Source organism: Pleurodeles waltl, chromosome 5, assembly GCF_031143425.1.
Source record: "Pleurodeles waltl isolate 20211129_DDA chromosome 5, aPleWal1.hap1.20221129, whole genome shotgun sequence".
Taxonomy (NCBI): Eukaryota; Metazoa; Chordata; class Amphibia; order Caudata; family Salamandridae; genus Pleurodeles; species Pleurodeles waltl.
Genome location: NC_090444.1, coordinates 1,452,811,659 through 1,452,824,919, shown reverse-complemented (window position 1 = coordinate 1,452,824,919; position 13,261 = coordinate 1,452,811,659).

Genomic DNA, 13,261 nt, shown 5'->3' with positions numbered 1-13,261 from the left:
ATCACAGACAACCAGAATACAAGGCTTCACACCTCTAGATATCAACATTTATTTTTCTTTTACTATCTCAAAAACTATTGAAGGGATTTATACCAAATAACAAAAAGCACTCTTTCTGGACTGAGTGCTACCTTCCTGCCAAATTTGGTGTAATTCCGATTAGCAATTTGGACTGTAGTTGTGTTTTGAAATCTCTATGGGAATTAAAATGGAAACACACTTTTTTTTACTCCCCTTTTTTTGTCAGCCCCCACTTCACAAATCACCCCGAGACTTCCTATGTACAACAAGATTCTCAGGAACACTTTTTTCTAAAAAAAATGTGAAGATTCATCACACAGCGCCTCAGTCACAGGCAAGTAAAAAAATGGTTTTTCTGTGGAAACATTTTTCTAGCTATATATATGTAGTGATAGTTAGGACCTAGTTTCTATTGAAAAAGCAGTTTTTTACATGCCTATATCTTTGGCGCCGCTTGCTGAATCTTCACAAAACTTTACAAAAAAATGTACCACTCACATCAACTGCTGTCTGGAACATTTTGGGGTTACCCATCAAGCAGGAGCAGAGAAAAAGGGGGGTAAAAAAGGAGTGTTTCTAATGTTAATTCCCATAGGGATTTTGAACAGTGATAGTGCTCAAACCACTGGACGGAATTACACCAAATTTGGCAGGATGGTAGCTTTTGGTTCAGAAAACAGTCTTTTTCTTATTTGATGTAAATCTGTTCAGTAGTTTCAGAGAAATAAAAGAAAATCCAAATTTGCATTTATAGGGATGCAAAGTATTCCCGACCCCTCCGATCTCATGCTGAGATCTGCTAATTACCCCAAAAAATATGGCACTGTAATATTTAACAATCTAAATGAGGCCCTGAGGCCTGAGTCCTGTAATGGCTGCAAGCAGAATTTTTCTATATGTTGCAGGAATCCAATAAGAGTGCTCACTCCCATTGCAGTGTCTCCCGTTACAGTAAATTGACCCAAAGAAAAAAAGCCACCTGGCGCTATCAAAATGCTCTATTTATTAAAACTAGGCTTGATCTTCCTGCCAAATTTGGCAAAATTCTTTTCAGCAGTTTCTGTGGTAGTGTTTCTTAAAAAGTCAATAGAAAATAAATGAGGATTTAGCATTTTGGGATCCCTCTTTTTCTCCTCCGCCATTTGACAAATCACCCCAAAACTTTATATGCACAACTAGGCATATAGAGCACTTTGGAATGTTTGCGGAGATTTGTCAAATGGTGCCAAAGTTATTAGTTAAACAAAATAGCCAGTTCCTATGGAAACGCTGACCTAACTATAACTACCCAGTGGTCCCTGGGTAATATATAAAACCCTCCTTTTAAATTTTGTTAAGTCACCCCTTTCTAGGTTTTAAAATTCCTAAGGTAGGGTAAATTGTATTTAGAAGTAGGACATCCAGAAAGTTAAGTTACACATGTCCTTACAGTGAAAAAGCTCCATAGACTATCTCCATTGTAGTAGGGCTAGTTTTTCTATGGGGAGGGAATGGATTAAATTTTTACATTTAATAATGATAATTGTAGTTCATAAGCAGCTAGTTATATAATGTAAAAGCCTTTTTAGAAGCTATTCCTAATCCAATGTAATGTCAAAAAAACACATTTGTGAAACCTGTTAAGGAAGAAGTACTTTCAGAAAGTAACTCTTTTCCTGCCTACAGTGTCTGGAGGCCCATTAGAAAGAGCTCCAACTGTCACTTGGCAGCTGACTCATTCCCTTGATGAAGTGTCAGCTTACTCCAAAGCTGAGACAAAGGCCTTGGGTATGGGGGATATTGTCTTTGCCTTGCCAAGATGGCCTGTGGGCTCGGTCCAGGAACTTGATTAAGTTCAAAGAGGCCATCCCTGTCATAGCAGATGTAGCTAACACCTGGCTAGCCACTTCCTTTGCCCACCTAGTCAAGCGGGCACCAATCCCAATGGGAGGGGAACTGCCCCAAGAGCTAGATTGCAGTCACCAAGTAGAAGAGGACTATTCATTATCAGGACCACAGATCTGGGTGGGTGCACAGGCTCTGCCTATAGGATGGAGGTATCTAGGATGTTGGATTTAGCTGGAGAGGTGCAGTGTGGGATATTTAATGTAAGGTAATCAGGAACTGCTGAAAAAGTGAGTAGAATTACTACCAGGAACATTTTCCTTATTGGTCAGAGAAGTGCCAGGAGTCTTCACCACCCAAAATGTAGTACCAGGCATAAATATAGCACTCCTGTGTACCTTCTTCAAAACATGTTGGACTTGTGGATGAACAGAGGAATGACTGCACCTTTTGCTTGAAACCTTTGAGGAGACCTGAAGAGTTAGGCCTGCTCCACGTTTACCCAGAAGAGTGGCCTCCCATGGGCAGTACGCTGACCTCCTGTTAAACTACAGGGACACAACAAGCTGCAAGAAGCCTTTGTGGCTGAAAAGCCCAGTTGAGCAGTTCCAACTCGAACTGCCCTGTACCTTGTTAGTGACATTTATTTGAGAGAATCTTGATTCCCCCAAGTGCTAATCCTGAGGTTCTGGGAGTCTTGGTTGTGCCAAGGTGCAGTACGTCTAACATCCTGAACAACCTGAGACTCCAAAGACCTCTAGAGGTCTGAGACAAATGAGCCAAAAAAATCTAATAAAGGTGCATTGCAGTTTGCTCAAAGATTCATGTTTCTCCTGCATGGAGCTTTTCCAAAACAGCAAATCCATTTAAGCAGGACATGGAGTAGGTAACCTCCATCATGGAGCCTTGTTCAGATACAGCCTTCAGCCTTGCCCTGCTGGCAGAATGGAGCTCCAAAAAAGTAACTAAGACTGATTGTCAAAAATTGGCTAAAGGCGGCTAAAGTATAAAACCAGAGAAGGGTCTTCCTTGGGTGCAATTTTTAATTTCTCCCACACTCAGCTTTTCCATCAAAATTTAGCTGCGTCACTGTGATATCGTTCATCAGCTATTTACCCTCAGGGATCCCTCCTAGAGCACAGCCTTCTGGCAGATTACATCATCAATGATGTCATCAAGGATGTCTTTTGAAATGTCATCAGGATGTCATCTCTGATGTCATTGAACATGGCATGAGTGATGTAATATTTGGGATAATTATCAGTGCAGGGTGTGCATAAAAGTTATAGTTAGCTCAGTAAATTATAACTGGAGAACAGTAGTGTTTCTTTTACTTTAAATTACATTTTAACATAACAGTAACCCGGGCAAGGAAAACATACAGGTGCGTTTTATAGCTTTAATAGGCCTTTAAATAGCCCTTTTTTATGGCTATTCTTGTTTTGTATTTAAATCTATGTAGTTATGCACCATAAACTAAATCCTTTGGGTGAAATTTAAATTACACTGGCTTAATTTGGATAGTTTGTGGAATTTTGTGTTCTTCTTCTTATGTGAAATTCTCAGAACTATGCCACTATGCCATATTCTGTATTTAGGCTGCCGTTTGTGGCAAAATGAAAGTGTGGGAGCATCACAAACAACCAGAATTCAAATGGCTGTTTTATCACAAAAAACTTTTTTAGCACAAAAGGTAATCTGGCTTCAAAAAATGGGAGAGAGGTGCATTTCACAATAAAATATAGTGCTAAATGAAGGTTTTGCATTTTAGGTATTTATGCATAATTTCACATATTTTTCCCCAAACTATGGTGGTCATTCTGACCTCGGCGGTAAAAGGCGCCTACCGCCGGTCAGAAATCCTCCATAATCCCGCCGCGGTCGCGGAAACCCGCCACGGTCATTCTGACCCGCAGAAGGCAAACCTCCGAAAATCCGACCGCCACAACAGACCGCCAGACCAGCGGTCGGCGGAAAGGTGGAGGTGACAAAACCTCCACCGCCACGCCAACAGAAATACGCCCATCCCATTACGACCCACGAATCCACGCGGCGGTCATTCAAACGCGGTATTCCATTGGCGGGACACACCGGCGCGGTCAGAAAACACACCAACGAACAAAACTCACCCACATTGGACGATTTGAATCCCACACACCTGATACACATACACACACCACTCCCACACACACAATACAATATAAAACACCCACCCACATCACCCACAAACCCCTACGCTTACAAAATCGTAAAGAAGGCAAGAGCGAGACACCAGCATCCAAAACATAACAGCCACAGCCACTCAACACCATCACCCACACACTATCCACACACAAAACAACACACACCACCACACTCAACTCACTTAAATACACATACTCCACCCCACACATCATACACACCACCCCATGGCACCCCAAAGACAACCCCACTTCACAGACGAAGAACTCAGGGTTATGGTGGAGGAAATCGTTCGTGTAGAGCCCCAGCTGTTCGGCACACAGATACAATACACCAGCATTGCCCGGAGGACGGAGCTATGGCAGAGGATTGTCGACAGGGTGAACGCAGTGGGACAGCACCCCAGAAATCGGGAAGACATCAGGAAGCGATGGAACGACCTACGGGGGAAGGTGCGTTCCATGGTATCCAGGCACAACATCGCCGTGCAGAAGACTGGCGGAGGACCCCCACCTCAACCCCCACAATTCACATCATGGGAGGAGGAAGTCTTGAACATCCTGCATCCTGACGGCCTCGCAGGAGTCGGCGGAGGAATGGATACTGGTAAGTTGAAGCTTCAATACTGCTTCCCCCCCACCTGCATGCCAAATCAGACCCCAACCCTCACCCCCATCCTCGAACCCCACCCTCACCCCCACCCCCATCCTCACCCCCACCACCATCCTCACCCCCACCACCATCCTCACCCCCACCACCATCCTCACCCCCACCCCCAGCACACCTATTCCCCGCCAATGTCTCACCATCACAACCCACACATCCCAAAACCTAGGCCTGCATGCGTCCACTAAGCATGGACACCCATCACCAAAGCATGCCCAATGCATATACACATCCCCCCCACAAGCCACCCTCACCAAAGCCCCCACACACGAATGCCAGCACTTGGGGACACGGGAACCCACAGATACACCCATATGCCACACATTGAAACTATAACCATACCTCTATACCCCTGCAGGACCCGACCGTCAACACACCGCGGCGGAGGGGCCAGAATTATCCACACCCCCCACCCAAGAGGCCGTCAGCGATGACAGCAGCTCTGTCGATCTGGACACCGATGACCAGCCCGGACCATCGGGGACCTCTGGACAGTCGGTTCCCCTCACACAGGCACAGGCCACTATAGACCCTAACCCCTCTGGGAACACCAGCACAGCTCCCACCCAGCGGGCCCATGCCTCTGTCTCCAGGGCGCGTCAATCTGCGGTGTGTCTACCACTACAGGGCACCCAGGATAACCCACCACCCCAACAACAACAGGGACCTGGGGGCAGTGGTAGTGGGCACACCGGCCAGGGGGCAGAGGCCCAGGGAAACAGGGCAACTCGGCGGGCAGCTGTGCGACAGGGGGGGGAGGAGAGGCCCAGGGAACCCACTCTCCACGAGGTCCTCACCACCATCATGGGAGCATACAACCGCTCCCAGGAGACGATGGCGACGGTACTGGCCCGGTTCCAGGAGATCCAGGTGCTGCAGGAGGAACACTATCGGGGGTACAGGGAGGACATCCGAGCCATCAACACCACCCTGGTTACCATGGTAGGGCTGCTGCAGGACCTCGTAAACAGCAGGGCGGACACTGAACAACACCCAAGGGCCCCTGCCACTAGCCTGGACCAAGAACAGCCATCCACCTCCGCCGGCGCTAGTGGACAGGAGGCCCCCGCACAGCAGCAGCCCACCAGACCCCCACCTCCTGCAGGAGAAGAACCACCCCGCAAGAGGGCCCTGAGATCTCGCAAGACAGAGTAGGATGTCAAGACCCCCGCCAGCAATGGATACCACCTGATGTCATCCCACTGTCCCACATTGTCACCCTGTCCATCCTCGAACTGCCCATGCTCCATCTCTCCACAGGCCTCTGGACAATGCACCTGTGTGACTGTTACTCTGGACTCTGCCATGGACATTCCTTCACCATAGCCCCCACCCACTTGAAACCACCCATCCCATTTTGAGCACTTCAATAAACACCTATTTTGCACCAAAATATCAGGAGTCTGGCTGTGATTTCAATAGATTGTAATTGACATGACAGTGCAAATATGTCCTTGTACATGGTGAAGTCAACAAACAGCTGCCACAAAGCTGTAGTCCATGGGGAAACGAAGCACAGGACTCGTAGTGGGGACCCCAGATCTGAAATAGGGAGGGAAAAGCCAAAACTCAGTCATCATACACTGGGGCAAATAGACAGGCAGCAGAGATGCTGCAGAGTAGTTAACATTTACTAAATTATCTTTGAAATGTTACCTGTGTCCTATTGGAAGTACTGTTCAATGATTCTGTCCCTGTTGTCTGTTTCAGCCCCGTCGTCTTCCTCCTCGTCACTCTCCTCAGGTTCCACCGCTGCCACAACACCACCGTCTCGACCATCCTCCTGCAGGAAAGGCACCTGGCGGCGCAAAGCCAGGTTGTGAAGCATGCAGCAGGCCACGATGATGTGACACACCTTCTTAGGTGAGTACATTAGGGATCCACCGGTCATATGCAGGCAGCGAAACCTGGCCTTTAGGAGGCCAAAGGTGCGTTCGATCACCCTCCTAGTACGCCCATGGGCCTCATTGTACCGTTCCTCTGCCCTGGTCCGGGGATTCCTCACTGGGGTCAGTAGCCACAACAGGTTGGGGTACCCAGAGTCCCCCACTAGCCATACACGGTGTCTCTGTAGCTGTTCCATCACGTAAGGGATGCTGCTATTCCTCAGGATGTAGGCGTCATGAACTGACCCTGGGAATTTGGCATTTACATGCGAGATGTACTGGTCAGCCAAACACACCACCTGGATGTTCATTGAATGGTAACTTTTTCTGTTCCTGTACACCTGCTCCCTGTCTCTTGGGGGAACCAAAGCCACATGGGTCCCATCAATGGCACCAATTACGTTGGGAATATGTCCAAGGGCGTAGAAATCACCCTTCACTGTAGCCAATTCGCCCACCTCAGGGAAAATGATGTAGTTCCTCACGGATTTCATCAGGGCAGACAACACTCTGGATAACACCTTTGAAAACATGGGCTGAGACATCCCGGAAGCAATTCCCACGGTTGTCTGAAATGACCCACTTGCCAAGAAATGGAGTACTGACATGACCTGCACCAGAGGGGGAATCCCTGTGGGTTGGCGGATGGGGGACATCAGGTCGGGCTCCAGCCGGGCACACAGTTCATGGATAGTGGCACGGTTAAGACGGTAGGTCAGGATAATGTGGCGTTCTTCCATTGTCGACAGGTCCACCAGCGGTCGGTACACGGGAGGATTCATCCGTCTCCTCGCCCAACCCAGCGGACGGTGCCTAGGAAGGACAACATGGAGCACACAGTCAAGCAACCCACAGGTACGTACTCACAGCTAGCACAGTATACGATTCTCTATGCAGTGAATGGCGTGTCAGAGTGGCTACGCAAGGCCTAGGCCTGTGTGACGCAGTTGAAATTGAGCCATGTGGGCCCTGGAAATGGCGGCTGCCTGACCTGTGAAGTGTGACAATGGGATGTGAGGTCAATGCGCTGGCGTGGCACACCGCGGCGGGCGGCGGGCGAAGACCGCGGCGCGAAGCCGTATTGGTTAACATTGAAGCCTATGGGTTTCAGGAGCCAATGGCGAAGGGCGCCGGCGGTGGCGGGACGCACCGCCGCGGTACGCACCGCCGCGGACGTGACCGCCATTTTCTATCTACTTATCCACTTGCGACTTGAACTTTCACAGGAGAGGACCTATACTGCAAGTGTTGCTGTGACCTCGGTCTGGAAGGGACAATGGCTGCTGCGACTGGGGAAAGGGCCCCTGCCTTCACTGGAGAGGAGTTGGAGAAACTTGTGGATGGGGTCCTCCCCCAGTATGCGCTACTCTACGGTCCTCCAGACCAACAAGTGAGTTTAATTCAATCTGGATTTGGGGCCACTGGCTGGCTTGGGGGCCTGGCGGGGATGGGGGGCATGTTGGGGCTGGCGGGGGGCCTGGCGGGGGGCCTGGCGGGGATGGGGGGCATGTTGGGGCTGGCGGGGGGCCTGGCGGGGGGCCTGGCGGGGATGGGGGGCATGTTGGGCCTGGCGGGGGGCCTGGCGGGGATGGGGGGCATGTTGGGCATGGCGGGGGGCCTGGCGGGGATGGGGGGCATGTTGGGCATGGCGGGGGGCCTGGCGGGGGGCCTGGCGGGGATGGGGGGCCTGGCGGGGGGCCTGGCGGGGGGCCTGGCGGGGATGGGGGGCATGTTGGGCATGGCGGGGGGCCTGGCGGGGGGCCTGGCGGGGATGGGGGGGCATGTTGGGCATGGCGGGGGGCCTGGCGGGGGGCCTGGCGGGGATGGGGGGCATGTTGGGCATGGCGGGGGGCCTGGCGGGGATGGGGGGCATGTTGGGCATGGCGGGGGGCCTGGCGGGGGGCCTGGCGGGGATGGGGGGCCTGGCGGGGATGGGGGGCATGTTGGGCATGGCGGGGGGCCTGGCGGGGATGGGGGGCATGTTGGGCATGGCGGGGGGCCTGGCGGGGATGGGGGGCATGTTGGGCATGGCGGGGGGCCTGGCGGGGGGCCTGGCGGGGATGGGTGGCATGTTGGGCCTGGCGGGGGGCCTGGCGGGGGGCCTGGCGGGGATGGGGGGCGTTGGGCCACTGGAAAGGAAAATGCTGAGTAACTTGAACGTGGTATTTCTCCCTCCCTGTACGTGTCACATAGGTCCGCGCCCATGAGAAGATCGGGATTTGGCGTGCCATCGCCAAGGAAGTCCGGGCCCTGGGGGTCCACCATCGACGGGGCACCCACTGCCGCAAGAGGTGGGAGGACATCCGCCGCGGGACCAAGAAGACCGCCGAGTCTCTGCTGGGGATGGCCTCCCAACGTAGGCGGGGTGCCTGCCGTCAACTGAGCCCCCTGATGTTCCGGATCCTGGCGGTGGCCTACCCTGATTTGGATGGGCACGTGAGGGCAGCACAGCAGACACAAGGGGGTGAGTACAAGCATTATCTACTCTGTTGTCGCGCAGTGGAGGTGTCTGGGTGGGGGAGGAGGGCTGGGGGTCCCCCTAGGCCAGGGCGATATCTGTAGGCTGGGCACCCCCGTAAGCCCCTGTGTCCCCAGCCACCACCCTCAGTAGTTTGTCAGTACAGCCATCCCTGGGCCGTGTCATCCATGGGTGCAGTTGTCAACTCTAGGCGTGTAGGGCATGTTCCACGGAATGCGTAGCGGACCCCAAGTGCGCAACTTAGTGCAGGGGGCATCTGTGTCTGTCATGTCCGCTAACTGTACCGGAGATCCATGTACTCAATATCCCTTTATTTCTCTCTCCCCCCCCCTTTTTGTTTGTCTTTCTGTGCTTGTGTGCATCAGCATCATCAGGCGGAGGAGAAGTGGCATCGGGGCAGGAGGGAGCTGCATCTCACATGGCCCAGGAGGGCCATGCCACAGAGTCAGACTGGACCAGTGAGACGGAGGGCGAGGGGAGCTCCACGACGGGGACGACTGGAGCCTGCAGCGACACGGACACGTCCTCGGAAGGGGGCTCCCTTGCGGGGGTGGCACCATCCGTGCCCCCCGCCATTACAGGTACAGCCGCCACCCAGCGCACCATCTCCGCCCTCCCAGCAGCCCCTCCGCGTTCGCCCCGTGCCCGCTCTGCCAGGAAGCCGGGCATCTCCTTCGCCCCAGGCACCTCAGGCCCTGCCCCTGTTATCCCCGCTGCCCTCAGTGAGGAGGTCATTGACCTCCTCCGAACGCTCATTGTTGGGCAGACTACCCTTTTGAATGCCATCCAGGGGGTGGAGAGGGAGGTTCATCGCAGCAATGCGTACCTGGAGGGCATTCATTCGGGTCAGGCTGCCCATCAGCGATCGTTCCAGGCTCTGGCCTCAGCACTGACGGCAGCCATTGTCCCTGTCTCCTGCCTGCCTCTACTAACTCCCTCCTCCCAGTCTCCTGTTCCTCTGCCTGTCCCACCAACACCATCAGACCAGCCTGCACACACCTCAACACCCAAGAGAAGCTCATCCAAACATAAGCACCACAGATCACGCAGACATTCACACACGCAACATTCCGATGCAGACATGCCAACAGTCACTACCACCTCTGTGACCCCCACCTCCTCGTCTCCCTCCTCCCTCCCTGTGACGTCTACACTCACACCTCCATTCACCTCACCATCAGCCAGTGTTTCCATCACCAGCACACCCTCCACTCCAGTCCGCACACGTGCAGTCACCACCCCCACTGCCATTTACACGTCCCCTGTGTCCTCTCCCACTGTGTCTGTCACCCCCTCTTCCACACCACACAAACGCAGCCACCCACCCACCCAACAGCCATCCACCTCACAACAGCCTATCCCTCCTGCACCTGCACCCAAAGACAGCAAACGTGACTCACCTACAACCACATCCTCTCCCTCCACTCCCATTCCCACTGTACCTACCACTCTCCATTGTCCCAAGAAGCTCTTCCTCGCCACTACTAACTTCTTTCCTGACCCTGAGCCCCCCCCTCCTTCTCGTCGGGGTAAGAAGAGCACCTCAGCCACCACCAGCCCTGCAGCCCCCTTGACAAGGGTGCAGGGGTATTGGAGCCCGCCAGCCCGCATGTCTGGATCTTCGCCCAGCAGCAAGGGGACAGCCAGCCCACCCCCTGGGAAGAGGAGCAGAAGGCGGAAGGGGCACCGCAGGAGCCCGCCTTCTACATCCCCCCCCGGACACCACCCAGAGACAGTCACCAGCCACAGCTCCAAAGGGAGGAAAGGGCCACAGGCCGACGACTAAGGAGGGCAAGGGCAGCAAGTTGGAGAGGTCAGGCAGCAGGCCTGCTGCCCAGGAGGAGCCCACAACCCCCATAGCCGCTGCCCCGGGAGGAACCGGCACAGCTGCCCCGGGAGAGCCCACCAGCCCCATAGCCGCTGCCCAGGGAGGACCCAGCCCAGCTGGCCAGGAGGGCCCCACCACCCACAGCCCAGGTGGGCAGTGAAGGAGCACCATCCCCGCTGCCCAGGAGGGCACCACCAGGCATTTAGCAGTTGGCCATAGACCGTCCGCCGTCTCAAGAACCGCTGAACTGGGCCCTTCAAGGCAAGAACCGCTGAACTGGGCCCTTCAAGGCAAGAACCGCTGAACTGGGCCCTTCAAGGCAAGAACCGCTGAACTGGGCCCTTCAAGGCAAGAACCGCTGAACTGGGCCCTTCAGGGCAAGAACCGCTGAACTGGGCCCTTCAAGGAAAGAACCGCTGAACTGGGCCCCGCCGTCTCAAGAACCGCTGAACTGGGCCCTTCAAGGCAAGAACCGCTGAACTGGGCCCTTCAAGGCAAGAGCCGCTGAACTGGGCCCCGCCGTCTCAAGAACCGCTGAACTGGGCCCCGCCGTCTCAAGAACCGCTGAACTGGGCCCTTCAAGGCAAGAACCGCTGAACTGGGCCCTTCAAGGCAAGAGCCGCTGAACTGGGCCCCGCCGTCTCAAGAACCGCTGAACTGGGCCCTTCAAGGCAAGAACCGCTGAACTGGGCCCCGCCGTCTCAAGAACCGCTGAACTGGGCCCTTCAAGGCAAGAACCGCTGAACTGGGCCCTTCAAGGCAAGAACCGCTGAACTGGGCCCCGCCGTCTCAAGAACCGCTGAACTGGGCCCTTCAGGGCAAGAACCGCTGGCCCTTTGGCAGACGTGGCAGGGCAGGATCTATCTCGGGCAGGGCTGCAGGATGTCCTCTGGCCAACTTGCCTCCTCCAGTGGCAGTGGGGTCTGTTATGGACTGTATGGACTGTGGCTTTGCTCTCCCCAGGATGGCCCAGTGGGCAGGCCACCCACTGTATGGACTGTATGGACTGTGGCTTTGCTCTCCCCAGGATGGCCCAGTGGGCAGGCCACCCACTGTATGGACTGTATGGACTGTGGCTTTGTTCTCCCCAGGATGGCCCAGTGGGCAGGCCACCCACTGTATGGACTGTATGGACTGTGGCTTTGCTCTCCCCAGGATGGCCCAGTGGTCATGGAGTCCCCTCGTGGATCTGGCGTCGTGTACTCAAGTGGCTGAGGTGCCCCCCCTTCCCTTCCCCCTGAGGTGCCTGTCCTATTTTCTTTCTGATGCCCCTGCAGTGTTCTCTCCGTGGAGTTCTTGTCGTGGGACTGTGCCTTGCCCCTTTGCACAGGACCCCTGTGATCCACGGACAGTGGTTGGACTACATTTAGTAGCTGTATATATTTTGTACATAGTTTATTTATTTTTTGGGATTAATGGCGTACATATTTCAATATATCTGCCCGTTTATGATCTCTTCTTTTGGTCTTTGCATTATTTCGGAGGGGGGTGGTTTGTGGGTTGTGACAGTGATCTGTGGGAATGCATTGATGTGTGTGTTGTAGTGGGTGTGGGTGGGTGGGTGTGTGCCGGTAATCTTTTCCCTCCCCTGTGTCGTAGGTGCAGTACTCACCGATGTCTTCCGCGCCGCCGGGCGTGCTCCTGGTATATGAGGAGGAATAGGAGTGCGGGGATGACCTGTAACTCTGGCTCCATACTGCCGGAATCTCGCGTGGAGTGCGTAGAGGTGAGCGTTTTCCCGTTCGTAGTCTGTTTCCGCCGTGTTCTTATCGGCGGTGCTCCCGCCCCGGAAAAGGTGGCAGATTGGTGGGTCGTAATAGGGTGGGCGGTACTTTGTCTGCCGCCGGGCTGTTGGCGGGAACCGCTGCGCTGTTTGTTTGTACCGCTGTGGCGGTCGGAGTGTTAAGTTGGCGGGCTGTGTTGGCGGTTCCCGCCAGGGTCAGAATTGCATATTTTAGACCGCCGGCCTGTTGGCGGCTTGGCCGCCGCTTTATCACCGACCGCCAGGGTCAGAATGAGGGCCTATGTGTTTGTATATCCCTTTTAATTGCTGTGCATTATAGTCATTGTAGTACAACCAATATATTGAGGCCAGTTTTATAATACTTATTTCATTCTTTCGAAGCTTTAAAGGTACTACTACTAGGTCAGAATACTTCACCATATTGTGGGAGCACTTGTTCAACTGAAGCCCGTCTTCAAGAGACCTGCTTCCCCGTATTTCCCCACATATTCTATCATCATTTCACCGTAGGAAGCTGCAATCGAAAATCCAAAACCAACACCATTTAGTCTATTCATCTTTGGGTCATCAAGTCACTTACAGATGATGGTCATGGAATAAGAGCCCTTTCTTTGTCTTTGTGTCGTGTTTCG